Genomic DNA, 15247 nt, shown 5'->3' on the forward strand with positions numbered 1-15247 from the left:
CACAATGGCTTCCTACAAAACCACGCTACAAAGGAGGACTGCAAGCACCTGGCTCTGCCCTCTGCATGTAGAAGAAAAAGTCCTCTCCTTTTCTAGCTTCTCTGTCTTCACCCCTTAAAGAGAACAGAATCAATACATCCTGCAGATTGTCACAAAACCAGGGACCTTCAATGTATACCCAAGTTGCTCAGGAAAAGAAGAGGACAGCTCGATTTCAAATGAAAATACCTTCCTCTTTTTCCTGCTGCTTTCTTTTCTTCTATGGCAAGATATTTTCACATTTTTTAAATGTTTTTTTTCTCTCTGTATTTTTCTTCACTTGCCACTCTAATTAAAGCATGTAACTCTGGTCTCTTGGGGAGGAATGTGGCAGAGTGAAAAGAGATGCCTTGAGTCTTCTTGGAATTTGTTTATGAATTCCAATTCCAGAGTGAGGGGAATGTGAGTGAGTAGAAAGGAATTTACATCAGAACCAGGAAGACAGAAGGGTTTCTGCTTTCTAGAATGAGACCGTCTTTGGCATTGGGGATTGGAGGAGAAGAGAAGAGGAATCTATGGGGTTCTAGAGAGGATGCCAGCAAACTGCTTCCCTGGAAAACACATGGAGAGGAATAAAGATATTTGTTGCCAGAACATCCATCTGTAAACCCCAGTTTCTCCTCCTCAATTCAGTTGGTCCTAAGAAACAAACCAAGAGACCATAAGTCTATCATATAGGAGAGGAGGCAATGGAGCAGAAGTAGCACCCGCTCACCAACTTCTTCGTGCTGTTATTTACCATTTCTACTGGATGACAGGCTGCTAGTGTGCATGCCCAAACTTATGGCTTGATGACCTAGAAAAAAACCAATTAGTGAGGAGCAGCTTAGGTTTCATGGTCACTTGATGACTAATATTTAGGGAAGTTGAGTCATAAAGAGGTTATGTCGTTAGCCAAGATCATATAAGTAAGAAATGACAGATCCCTTGCCTCAGTCTTGGGATTTGACTATTGATTTAGGGATGGTAAACTCTCTTCTTATTACACAAATTTATAGGATATGAGAACAGGAAGGGCTCTATTTGGCTCCTGTGGGATAGAGAACTACCACAGTATTTGTCTGTCTCTCCCAAAGTCAGTCCTGAAGAAATTCTAAAACTGGGTTTCTATGAACCAACGAAACCACGAGAAACCCCCGATGGTGATATAGGGCTGTTGGAAGCAGTATACGGGGTGAGGGACAAGGGTGTTATTGGCAGAGTCTGGGGCTATTTAAGAAAAGCTGTTTCAATTCTTTGCCTCTCTTCCATGTCTCTGTTGGACTGTATTACCTGTTCCTTCAATGCAGAAATTGGCAATTACCCAGACTAGATTTGGGGCTCAGGAATGGAAGGGTATATTAGTAGGTGAGAAGCTGCTAGTCGGCTCCTTCCAAAGGCCCAGGAGCTGTGGATGACCATTTAGGAAAACTTTCTCAGACCAGTGCTACTTCTCTCTAATGGTTATACAATACAACTCTGATGGGGGAGTTGCTTGATGAAACGTCTGCAGACAGGAGTTATTAAGTGTTTTATAGCGCCTGAAATTCACCTCTCTAGGTGAATTCCCTTCTCTCCTCTTTGAATTCACTAGGACTGATAGATTAGGGCCTTCTACCCTTCCTAAAATCCATTATCAGACAGAGATTCTGATAACTGCCAGGAAATACAAATCTACCAAAAAAAAATATATGTATATATGTATCATTAGGAACCTGAAAAGTACAACTATGCCCAAAGAAAATAACACTAGACAGCATGTACCATCCGAAGGTAAACTGTTAGGGATACAAAACGAGAATTTTTAAAATATACTTCAAGAGGTCATAAAAGATTTGAGATGAAACAAAACATAAAAAGGAACAAATGAAAATATGTATATAATATATAAGTGTATAATAAAAACCACAAAACCAAACCTGTTGCCATCAAGTTGATTCTAACTCAAAGCGACCCTATAAGACAGAGTATAACTGCCCCATAAGGTTTCCAAAGGGTGGCTGGTGGGTTCCAGCTGCTGAGCTTTTGGCTAGCAGCCAAATGCTTAACCACTGCAGCACCAGGGCTGCAAGCATGTGATAGATAACACAAAAGATGGAATATTAAATGGATAAACAGATAAAAAAAAAAAAGGCAGTTTGAGGCCAGAATGAGCAATTCTCTCAGAATACAGCATGAAAAAAAAAAGTTAGAAAATAGAACCATAGAATAAAATGGCTCACAGAGTACCAATTCAGAAAAATAATAATAAACAAACAAACAAAAAACCCTGTAAGTATTGAGTTAAAGAATATCCAACACTAACCCAAGCCTTTAAGCACTTACAGTAAGAAAGAGCAATTCCCCCAGGAAGGAACCTTTCTTGACGTTTTTCAACTGCATTAACAAAGACAGCATTATTCATAACTTCTGAAAAGCAGATATGTCTAAATTTTATTGCCGAGGTGGCAAATGAGTTAACAGAGATGGTGAGAATTGCAGACGTGCAAAGGTTAAAGGTTATATTTCATAGGAGTTTGCAACTATCTTTAAAGTCTGGGTACTTAAAAGACCCCTTTGATAAAGGAAAAATAGAACAAGATTATATATTTTCACAGAATTCTCTTTGTGTATAGAAAATAAAATGATAACTTGTGAATGTTTTCAATTTACCTACTTACCAGTACCTGTGTTATGACAGAAAATAGCAGGTATAGAGCGTTTTCTCAGTCATATCTTTCTAAATTCTTTTCGGTTACCTTAACATTTCTTACTTCATTCCACCTCCACTATTAGCTTTTTTATTGTTGTAAAAATATATACAACATATTTAGCAGTTCAACATATTTCGCATGTACAGTTTGGTGATATCAATTATGTTCATCAGATTGTATAATCATCACCCCTAATTGCTTCCAAACTTCCCATCACCATAAACAGAGACTCAGTGCTGCCTGAACAACGCACCCCGCCTTTTTCCTCTTCCTTCCTGCCCCTTGTAACCTCTAATAAACTTTGCTCTCTATATGTTTCCTTACTTTTTTTCATGTAAGTGAAATAATATAATATTGGTCTTTTGTGAATGACTAATTTCACTCAGCATAATGTTTTCAAGGTTCATCCATGTTGTAGCATGTATCAGCACTTCACTTCTCTATACGGCTGAGTAGCGTTCCATTGTATGTGTGTACCACATTTTGTATATCCATTCATCCACTGATGGATGTTTAGGTTGTTTCCACATTTTGGCCATTGTGAATAGTGCTGCAATGAGCACTGGCGTACATTTGTCTGCTTCTGTTGCTGCTTTCAAGTCTCTTGGGTATATACCTAGGGGTAGCAAGTCAGTTGGTTTTTTATTTGTTTCTTAAAGAAACTAAAAACCAAAAAACTGGACTGCCCCATAGATGCAGTTCTGACTGGCTTGCTACCTTCCTCTTTGGACACCCCGATGGTGTAGTGGTTAAGAATTACGGCTGCTAACCAAAAGGTCAGGAGTTCAAATCCACAAGGCACTCCTTGGAAATTCTGTGGGACAGTTCTACTCTGTCCTATAGGGTTGCTATGGATCGGAACTGACTCGACGGTAATGGGGGCTACTTCCGGAGTCCTGGTGGTGCAGTGGTTAAGAGCTTGAATCCACCAGCTGCTTCTTGGAAACCCCATGCGGCAGTTTTACTCTGTCCTATAGGATTGCTATAAGTCAGAATCAACTCAACAGCAACAGTTTTGGTTTGGGGGTTTGTTTCTACTTCTTTTTTTTTGGAGAGAATGTGGAGAATTGGCATCATTTTTTCCTTAAATGTTTGGTAGAATTCACCAATGACCACCTCAGCTTCGTGCTTTCCTCTTTGGAAGGTTAGTAATTATTTAATTACTTTAGTAGATTTGGCCTATTCATGTTATATATTTCTCCTTGCATGAATTTTGGTAGTTTATTTCTTTCAAGTAATTTGTCCATTTTATACTAATTATTATATTTGTGAGCCAGATTTGTGCATAACCACCAGTTGTCATTTCTGACTCATGGCGATCACAAGTGTTTCCGAGTAGAACTGCACTCCATAGGGTTTTCAACAGCTATGATTTTTCAAAATAGATCTCCAGGCCTTTCTTCCAAGGAGCCTCTGGGTGGACTTGAACCGCCAGCTTCGTGATTAGTACCCAAACACTTAACCGTTCTTCTATTATACTATCAATACGAATGGGACCAGAAGTGATGACTCCTTTTCTTTTCTCGTATTGGTAATATGTATCTCTCTCTTCTTGCTAACTTGGCTAGAGGTTTTTCAAATTTTTTAGCTTTTAAAGGAATAAGATTTTAGTTTTGTTGCTTTTTCTCTATTTTCAATTTTATTGACTCTAATTTTTTTTTTCTTCTGCCTGCTTTAGGCTTAAATTGCTCTTCTTTCTCTAGTTTCCTGAGGTGAGAGCTCTAAAAAAAAAAAAGAAAGTATTGCCATCGAATCAATTCCAGCTCATAGTGCCCCTACAGCACAGAAGTGAACTGTCCCATAGGGTTTCCAAGGAGTGGCTGGTGGATTCAAACTGCCAACCTTGGTCAGCAGTCAAGCTCTTAACCACGGTTGAAGCTTCATTTACTGATTTTATATCTATCATTTTTTGTTATAAAATATATGCACTTGATGATATAAACTTCCTTCAAAGTGCTGCTTTTGCTGCATCCCACAAATTTGGATAAGTTGTGTTTCCTTTTTTATTTTGAACAACTTTTAAACTTCTTGTAAGACTTCTTTCTTGACCCATGTGATAGGCAGAAGTATATTATTTACAATATTTGAGTATTTTCCAGCTATCTTTCTGTTATTGATTTCTAGCTGAATTCCATTGTGATCTGAGAATATACTTCGCACAATTTACATTCTTTTAAATTGGTTAAGCTGTGTTTGTTGTTGTTGCTGTTGATTCCTACTCACAGTGACCCCATGTATGCAGAGCAGAACTGCTCCACAGGGTTCTCAAGTGGCTCAGTGGTTAAAGCACCTGGCTGTTAACCAAAAACCCAGTGGTTCGAATCCACCAGCTGCTCCACAGGAGAGAGATGTGGCAGTCTGCTTCTGTAAAGATCACAGCCTTGGAAACCCTATGGGGCAATTCTTCTTTGTCCTATAGGGTCAATCTGAGTTGAAATCAACTCGACAGCAATGGGTTTGTTTTGGTTTGTTTTTGACCTTTCAGAAGCGGATCACGTGCCTGTCTTCCAAGGCACCTCTGGGCAGGTTTGAGCTGCCGACTTTTGGGCTTGTAGTCCAGCAGTTACTCATTGCACCTATTAAGCTGTGTTTAATGGCCTAGGACATGTTCTATCCTCCTGAATATACCATGTGACCTTGAGAAGAATGTATATTCTCCTGTTGTTGGTTGGAGTGTTCTACAAATGTCAATTAGATCAAGGTGACTGATAATGCTTTTCAGGTCAATATATCTTTAATGATTTTCTTCCTGCTGGATCTATCAATTGCTGAAAGAAATGTGTGGAAACCTCTAACTATATCGTGGATTTGTATATTTCTTCTGGCAGCTCTACCTGATTTTGCAACACGTATTTTGCCACTGTCTTGTTGTTAGGTGCATAAAAATTTAGGATTGTTCTGTCTATTGGAGAGTTGACCCCATTATTATTATATAATGTCCTCTTTATTCCTGTTCTGAAGTCTGCTTTGACTGAAATGAATGTAGCTATTCCAGCTTTCTTTTCTTTTTTTGAACATTTTATTGTGTTTTAGGTGAAAGTTTACACAGCGTATTAGTTTCCCATTCAAAAGTTCATACGCTAATTGTTCCGTGACATTGGTTGCTATCCCTGCAATGTGTCAGCACTCTCCTCATTTCCACCCTGCCTTCCTTGTTTCCATACGTTCACTTTTCTTGCCCCTCCTTGCCTTCTCGTCTTTGGTTTTGAGCAAATGTTGTTCATTTGGTATTGTAGTTGATTGTTCTAAGAAGCACATTCCTCACAGGTGTTATTGTTTATTTTATAGGCTAAATCTTTTATTTGGCTGAAAGGTGACCTCTGGGAGTGTCTTCAGTTCCAGATTAAAAGAGTGTCTTAGGGTAATAATCCTGGGGGTTCCTCCAATCTCTATAAGTCCAGTAAGTCTGGTCTTTTTTTGTGAATTTGAGTTTTGTTCTGTGTTTTTCTCCCATTTGGAGTCCTCCCATTGCATCCCTGGTCAGAGCAGTTGGTAGAAGTAGCCTGGCACCATCTAGTTCTTCATCTCAGGCTAGAGGAGGCTGTGGTTTGTGCGGGCCACTAGTCCTGTGGACTAATTGCTTCCTTGAGTCTTTTGTTTACTTCATTCTCCTTTACTCTAGATGGGAAGAGCCCAATAGGTGTATCTTAGATTTCAGCTATCTTTTGATTAATCTTAGAATGGTTTATCCTCCTCCATCCCTTCACTTGTAACCTATCTGAGGCTTTATATTCAGTATGGGGTTCTTATAGACAACATAGAGTTGGGTCTTGTGTTTTTTGTTTTGTTTTTGTTTGTTTGTTGTCCACTCTCAGAAACTGTCTTTTAATTGGTGTAGTCAGAACATTCACATTAATAGTATTATCAATATAGTTGGATTAATATTTACTATGTTTTTAACTATGTTCTAATTTTTTTATTTGTTTTTTGTTTCTTCCTTCCTTTTTTCTGCATTTTTTCCAAGGGTACTTTTTTTTTTTTTAATAATTTTTATTGTGCTTTAAGTGAAAGTTTACAAATCAAGTCAGTCTCTCACACAAAAACTTATACACACCTTGCTACATGCTCCCACTTACTCTCCCCCTAATGATGCAGCTTGCTCCCTCCCTCCACTCTCTCTTTCTGTGTCCATTTCGTCAGCTTCTAACCCCTGCTACCCTCTCATCTCCCTTCCAGGCAGGAGATACCAACATAGTCTCAAGTGTCTTCTGATCCAAGAAGCTTGCTCCTCACCAGCATCCCTCTCCAACCCATTGTCCAGTCCAATCCATGTCTGAAGAGTTGGCTTCGGGAATGGTCCCTGTCCTGGGCCAACAGAAGGTCTGGGGGCCATGACCATCAGGGTCCTTCTAGTCTCAGTCAGACCATTTAGTCTGGTCTTTTTATGAGAATTTGGGGTCTGCATCCCACTGCTCTCCTGCTCCCTCAGGGGTTCTCTGTTGTGTTCCCTGTCAGGGCAGTCATAGGTTGTAGCCGGGCACCATCTAGTTCTTCTGGTCTTAGAATGATGTAGTCTCTGGTTCATGTGGTCCTTTCTGTCTCTTGGGCTCGTTATTACCTTGTGTCCTTTGTGTTCTTCATTCTCCTTTGATCCAGGTGGGTTGAGGCTCATTTAGGCACCTTAGATGGCCGCTTGCTAGTGTTTAAGACAAGGGAATGACTTCTTGAGTGTTTCCCTTCATTTATCAGTTTTCATATAACTAAAATGCAGCTCATCCCTAGCATCTTTCAAATGACGGATGAATTAACTCTCTGAACACACGTATGAACATGTGGGATTTTAGAAACATATTTGAAGTGTGTCAAAACAATGGAATCATTGTCTGCTAATGTTCAAATTGCTGAAAGTGCCTCTCCAAGTTCGTTCTTAAGTTCTACCAAGTCCAGGAGGAGTTAATAGTGTCTTTGTCTCATGAAAATACATCCCAAGACCATGTACATTTTCTGCTCCAGAACTGGAATCTGCTATTTCTCTAAGAAGCCTTGGTTCATTTTAGTGGGAAACAATGCTTAGAGATCACAATCGGGGTACCAGAAGCACTCATTGCTACTAAGTTGGCCATTATTTCTAGATCTTTCCGTGGGTATAACTAGAAAATATTTTTTTAAAGTAAGTTCATATTGTTTTTTTTTATTTCAAATATAGTGTTACAGGGTTTTTTTTTTTAACAGACTTTTTTCTTGTTTGTTTTTATATTTCTATTTATTTTAAAATCTTAGCTCCTAACTTTAACGCAATCAATGATTTTGTACATAAAAATTATTTTCACAAGAATAATGCCAAAATTAGAACAATATGATTACTAAAACCAGTTTAAAATTACATAACATTAACTAAAATGTAATTTTGTATATTTACATATACTTAAACTATTATTAGGAATTGCTCCCAAACATTAATAAAGTTTATTTTTAGCACTTATTTACATTATTACATGATTTTTGTTAATTTATCAAAGTAATTAAGTTTATTTTTCAGAATTAAACTTAACTGCTCTAATAAACTCAACTTATCACTCATTAATTTTTAGTGCATTGCTGTATTCTATTTGTTAAAAAATATTTTTGTTTTTCCCCTATTTACTTTGTTTGGAAAAATCATTTTTTAAAGAAAGGTTCTCATTATATTTTCCTACAGTTCCTTTATATCATTCATGAATCTATATTTATATCATTTTTCAGCTTCCCAAACTTCTATATTTTTTTTTCTTTAACCATCCTCTCAAGGGGCTGGTGTTTTTTTATTGGGCTTTTGAAATTACTAGTTTCATTTTTTTTTTCTATTTTTTTGTAGGTATTCGTTTCATTAATTGCATCTTTTGTGAATTCTATTCCCAGTTTCTCTGCATTTATTTGGTGTGTTTTTTGTATATTTTAAGATCTTAAAATGACTTTTATGTTCCTTTATTTCCAATTTGTTGTCTTTACTTATTAAGACAATTGAGCTTATACATTCTCCACTGAGGAGAATTTTCGCTAAGCCTGATCATTTATATTATGAAGTAGTCTCTTTTTTACTGCTTTATGGAGGGTTTGTGTTTCCCCTTTTGATCATCTCTTCGGGCAAATCTTACCGAAGACTATACTTAAGTTTTATAGTTAAGACTGTAGTTAAACAGAGGAAAATATTCTTTGATGGTTACTAGGATGGTGAGAGAGGGAGGGGTATTCACTAACTAGGTAGTAGACAAGAATTATTTTAGGTGAAGGGAAGGACAACACATGATACAGGAGAAGTTAGCACAGCTGGACTAAACCAAAAGCAAAGAAGTTTCCTAAACACAACCAAATGCTTTGAAGGCCAGAGCAGCAGGGACAGGGGCCTGGAGACCATGGTTTCAGGGGACATCTAGGTTAATTGGCATAACAAAATTATTAAGAAAACGTTCTGCCTCTCTTTGACATCTGGGGTCTTAAATGCCAGCAAGCGACCTTCTAAGATGCATCAATTGGTTTCAACCCACCTGGAGCAAAGGAGAATGAAGAACAGAAAAGTCATATGGTAAAGATGAGCCCAAGATGGTCTGACTGAGACTAGAGGGACCTTGGTGGTTATGGCCCCCAGACCTTCTGTTGGCCCAGGACAGGGACCATTACCGAAGCCAACTCTTCAGACATGGGTTGGGCTGGACAATGGGTTGGAGAGGGATGCTGGTGAGGAGTGAGCTTCTTGGATCAGGCAGACACTTGAGACTATGTTGGCATCTCCTGACTGGAGGGGAGATGAGAGGGTGGAGGGGCTTAGGAGCTGGAGAAATGGACATGAAAAGAAAGAGTGGAGGGAGAGAGTGGGCTGTCTCATTAGGGGGAGAGTAATTGGGAGTGTGTAGCAAGGTTTATATGGGTTTTTGTGTGAGAGACTGACTCGATTTGTAAACTTCACTTAAAGCACAATAAAAATTATTAAAAAAAGAAAAAAAAAAGATGAGCCCAAGAGACAGAAAGGGCCACATAAACCAGAGACTCCATCAACCTGAGACCAGAAAAGATAGATGGTGCCTGGCTACCACCGATCACTGCCCTGACAGGGAACACAACACAGAGTCTCTGACGGAGCATGAGAACAGTGGGATACAGACCTCAAATTCTCTTAAAAAGACCAGACCTAATTGTCTGACTGAAACTGGAGGGACCCTGGAGGTCATGGTCCCCAGACCCTCTGTTAGCCCAAGATTGGAACCATTCCCGAAGCCAACTCTCCAGACAGGCATTGGACTGGACTATAAGATAGATAATGATACTGGTGAGGAGTGAACTTCTTGGCTCAGGCAGACACATGAGACTATGTGGGCAGCTCCTGTCTGGAAGGGAGAAGGAAGAGGGGGACAGGAGCTGCTTGAATGGACATGGGGAATACAGGGTAGGGAGGAAGAATGTTCTGTCTCATTAAGAGGAGACCAGCTAGGAGTACATAACAAGGTGTGTATAACTTTTTGTATGAGAGACTGACTTGATTTGTTAAACTTTCACTCAAAGCACAATAAATAAATAAATAAAGACTGTGGTTAGGTTTTCTTGTTAGTGCTGTTATTCTTTTTTTTTTTATGCTTTGTTTTTTGGTTTATTAACAATGAATAAAGTTGTAAATCTCTACTTTTAAAATTTTGTTACAATTTTTATAAATTTCAAGTAACTGTAAATGATCCAAACCACAATGAAATACACCTACACTGCCACTGACCAAAAAAACCAAACCAGTTGCCATGGAGTCAATTCCAACTCATGGTGGCCCCATGTGTTTCAGAGTAGAACTGTGTTTCATAGGATTTACCATAGTGTTTCCCATGACTGACCATTCTGAAGTAGAGTGCTAGGGCCTTCTTTTGAGGCCTCTCTGGGTGTATTCAAACAACCAACCTTTCAGATAGTAGCCAAGTGCTTAACCATTAGTGCTACCCAGAGACTCCATGTACCACCACGATAATGGCAACAGTCAGAAAAAAAAAAAAAAAAAAACAGAAAATAATGAGTTAGTGAGGATGCAGAGAAATTGGAACTCTCAGACATTGCTGGTGGAACTGTAAAATGGTGCAGCTCCTGTGAAAACCAGTATGGTAGTATGATGGTTGGGACTGTGTGTCAGCTTGACTGGACCATGATTCTCAGTGTTTATATGTGACCATTCCCATGATGGGATCTGCTGTGAGTAGCCAATCACCTGGAAGGGAGTTTCCTTGGGCCTACATCTGAATATAAGCAGATGTTCTCGTTTTTTGCCCGCTCTGGATCCTGTGGCTGCCTTCTGTTCATCTGACCTCCTGTTCTTGGGAATTAAGTTATCAGCTTATCTGACGATCTTGGGATTCATCGATCTTCACAACCTCTGAGCGGGAGCTCTGCTTTCCGACCTGCTGATCTTAGGTTCCCCAGCCCCTGCAGCTACAGGAATCAGGAGAAGAATTGCAGTCTTGTCTGCTAATCTTGGGATTCATCGATCTTCACAGCCTCTGAGCAAAAGCTCTGCTCTCTGACCGCCAAACTTGGGTTTGCCATGTCCTGTGACTACATGAATCAGAAGTCTCAATCCTGAACCACAGACTTGGGACATTCCAGCCTCTACAATTACATGAGCTGGTTGCCTTGACATAAATCTCTCTCTCTCTCTCTCTCTCTATATATTTATATGCTTTACTGGTTTTGCCTTTTTACAGAACCCAGTCTAAGACAAGTAGTCTTAAAAGCTTGCAAGTGCCCATCCAAAGCACAACAATTGGTCTCTATTTGCCTGGAGAAACAGAGAAAGAAAGAGCATAAGGAATAGGAGGAGGAAATGGAATTGTGTAGCTAATAGCCTTCATGAACAACTCCCTCTTTTGCCATGAGACCAGAAAAACTGGATGATGCCTGTCTACGATCACTGAACATTTTGATCAAAGATTCTGTAGAAGAATCCTGATCAAAAGGGGGAAAATGCAGAACAGAATTTCAAATTCTCATGGACTCCAGACTTTCTAGGGGCATGGAAGCTCAATGAACCCCTGAACCTATTGCCCAGAGACAATCTTTAAACTTTAAACCAAAAATATCCTCTAAAGTCCTCTTAAAACCATAGTTTAGCTTAACTAGAAAAACTGGAGAACTTCGTAAAAATCTCCTGGGTTCAAGTTCCACTCCTTTTGTGTTGAACTTCCTGAGCTTATATCTGAGCAGTTATGGACAGTTACCCTTTTGCACTGCCGTTTTTGGGAACTGAGTTCCCATCTGCTCTGTCCTTTTCTTTCCACTTTGGGAAATTTCTGTTTGGTGCTTGAGTTTCATAGGGAGTTTTCCCATTTGTGTTATCTAATAATTTTCTTGAACTGAATTCAAGAGTTATCAAACTGAGCTCCATAAAAGGTGTCAAATTTGATCCAAGGAAGATGTCATATAATTTTGTTTGAATACTTGTTCCCGTTGCAAGCCAGTGGTTACTTGCCTCAGTTTGGGTACAAAATATCTCTGACTGGGTCCAAGGGAGGCCTCAGATAATTGTAGTTGAATACTTGAACTGGATTCAAAGGAAATCAAACTGGGTTCAAGGGAGATCTCTGGTAATTTTAAGATGGGTCAACCTGACCGAAACAGCTTGGAATTGCATAGCCATTTTTGTGTGCGTATGTTGCCTAGTTTTGTGTTGTGCTGTTTTAAGCATGTTATGCTGTTGTTAATCACCATAAAATGGAAAATCCTAACGTAGAACAGAGGCTTAGACCCTGTTACGGATTGAAATGTGTCCCCCAAATATGTGCGTCAACTTGGCTAGGCCATAATTCCCAGTATTGTGTGATTGTCCACATTTTGACATCTGATGTGATTTTCCTATGTGTTGTAAATTCCACCTCTATGATGTTAATGAGGTGGGATTAGAGGCAATTCTGTTAATGAGGCAGGACTCAATCTACAAGATTAGGTTGTATGTTAAGTCAGTCTCTTTTGCGATGTAAAAGAGGGAAGTGAGCAGAGAGAGAGGGGCCTTCTATCACCAAGAAAACTGAGCCAGGAGCACAGTGTGTCCTTTGGACTCAGGGTCCCTGTGCAGAGAAGCTCCTTTACCAGGGAAGATTGATGACAAGGACCTTCCCCCAGAGCTGACAGAGAGAGAAAGCCATCCCCTGAAGCTGGCGCCCTGAATTCAGACATCTAGTCTTCTAACTATGAGAGAACAGAATCCTCTTTGTTAAAGCCATCCACTTGCGGCATTTCTGTTACAGCAACACTAAATAACTAAGACAGACCTTAAAAGCCTGTTGTTTGAGCTGGCTCCACAGACCAGTGAATGTGTGCTTCCCATCAAAAATGGCTTCCAATTGGATGAATTTTGCAGTGGGTCACCTAAAAACATGGATGAGCTTTTGTCTTGAGAACTTTAGTCTTGACCTAGAGAGGGCATTTGATCTGGGTTTTTGTTTTGCTTTATTTTGTTTTTCTGTGTGCCATCATGAGTTCACTTCAAGCCTCAGCCCCAAGAAAAACTGCTTCTTGTTCCTGTCTTATGATTTGGGATTTCAGTAGCTACTCTAAGAAACTTTCACACAAATTGGTTCATTTTAAAAGTGCACTGAGAAAAGGGTGGGTTGTTTATTTTGATTGGTATGATGAGGTCTAAAAAAGATAAAAATTATTCTAAATTTACTTCTCTAAAATGTGCAGAAGATAGGGTTATGAAAATGGAATGTTTTCCTACCTCTTGATGGTATTATTATATTAGATTACAATACTCCTTCAAAGAGCTTTATTCTTATTGTTTTAGTGATAAAATGGAGTTTATATAAGTTAAATGCTCCAAATATTCCCAATGAATTAATGAAAGTGAATTCCTCCTTCCTTAAAAGCAGTTTCTAAGCAAATTTAAAAAAAAAGCAAATTAGGAGAGATTAAGTGTATGGAATGTGTTCTGATGAGGGAAAAGATAGCAATTTTGTCCTCAAATGAAAGAAACTGGTTGCTCCAGAAGGAGAACGAGAAAGGCATAAAAAGAAAATTTGGATGGAAAAAGAAGGTAAGAAGAAGGTTACAAGACAGTTAAGTGGAAAAAAAAGAAGTCAAAACTGCTTACCAAGAGAAAATAAATTGGTTCTTGTAAATACTCTGAGCAATTAAGGTCATCTTTTGTCCTTCACAATACTTGTTGTTGCTGTTGTTAGGTGCCGTTGAGTCAGTTCCAACTCATAGCAACCCTACGTACAACAGAACAAAACACTGCCCAGTCCTGTGCCATCCTCACAATCACTGTTATGCTTGAGCCCATTGTTGCAGCCATCTTGCTGAGGGTGTTCCTCTTTTTCCCTGACCCTCTACTTTACCAAGCATGACGTCCTTCTCCAGGAACTGGTTCCTCTTGATAACATATCCAAAGTATGTGAGACTAAGTCTTGCCATCCTTGCTCCTAAGGAACATTCTGGCTGTACTTCCTCCAAGACAGATTTGTTCATTCTTCTGGCAGTCCACCGTATATTCAATATTCTTCGTCAACAGCATAATTCAAAGGTATCTATGCTTCTTCAGACTTCAATATACATTGTCCAGCTTTCACATGCTTGTGAGGCAACTGAATACACCATGGCTTGGGTCAGGCTTTCCTTAGTCCTTAAAACGACATCTTTGCTTTTTAACACTTTAAAGAGGTCTTTTGCAGCAGATTTGCCTAATGCAATGCATCTTTTGATTTCTTAACTGCTGCTTCCATGGGCATTCATTGTGGATTCAAGTAAAATTAAATCTTTGGCAATTTCAATCTTTTCTCCATTTATAATGACTTTGCTTATTGGTCCAGTTGTGAGAATTTTTGTTTTCTTCATGCTGAGGTGTAATCCATACCGAAGGCTGTAGTCTTTGATCTTCATCAGTAAGTGCTTCAAGTCCTGTTCACTTTCAGCAAGCAAGGTTGTGTCATCCGCATATCGCAGGTTGTTAATGACTCTTTCTCCAATTCTGATGCTGCATTCTTCTTCACATAGTCCATCTTCTCAGGTTATTTGCTCAGCGTCCAGATTAAATAAGTATGGTGAGAGGATATAACTCTGACACACACCTTTCTTGGTTTTAAACCACACAGTCTCCCCTTGTTCTGTTCCAACAGCTGCTTCTTGATCTATGTATAGGTTCTGCATGAACACAATTGTTTTGGAAATCCCATTCTTCATAATGTTATCTACAATTGATCCACACTGCCAAATGCCTTTGTATAGTCAAGAATACATAGGTAAACATCTTTCTGGCATTTTCTACTTTCAGCCAAGATCCATCTGACATCAGCAATGATATCCCTCATTGCACATCATCTTCTGAATGTGAGTTTAATTTCTGGCAGTTCCCTGTCAATATATGCTGAAGATCACATGATCACATTTTGCAAGACCAACGACTTCTTCACTGCAAATCCCTTTTTTCAAAAGCTTAAATGGCACTATATACATGGACCTTGCCAGATGGAATACACAGGAATCCATTTACTACATCTGTGGAAAGAGACAATGGAAAAGCTCAATATCATCAGGCACAATAAGGCCAGGGGCCGACTGTGGAACAGACCATCAATTGCTCATATGCAAGTTCA

The sequence above is a fragment of the Loxodonta africana genome, chromosome 15, assembly GCF_030014295.1.
Source record: "Loxodonta africana isolate mLoxAfr1 chromosome 15, mLoxAfr1.hap2, whole genome shotgun sequence".
In the NCBI taxonomy this organism is placed as follows: domain Eukaryota; kingdom Metazoa; phylum Chordata; class Mammalia; order Proboscidea; family Elephantidae; genus Loxodonta; species Loxodonta africana.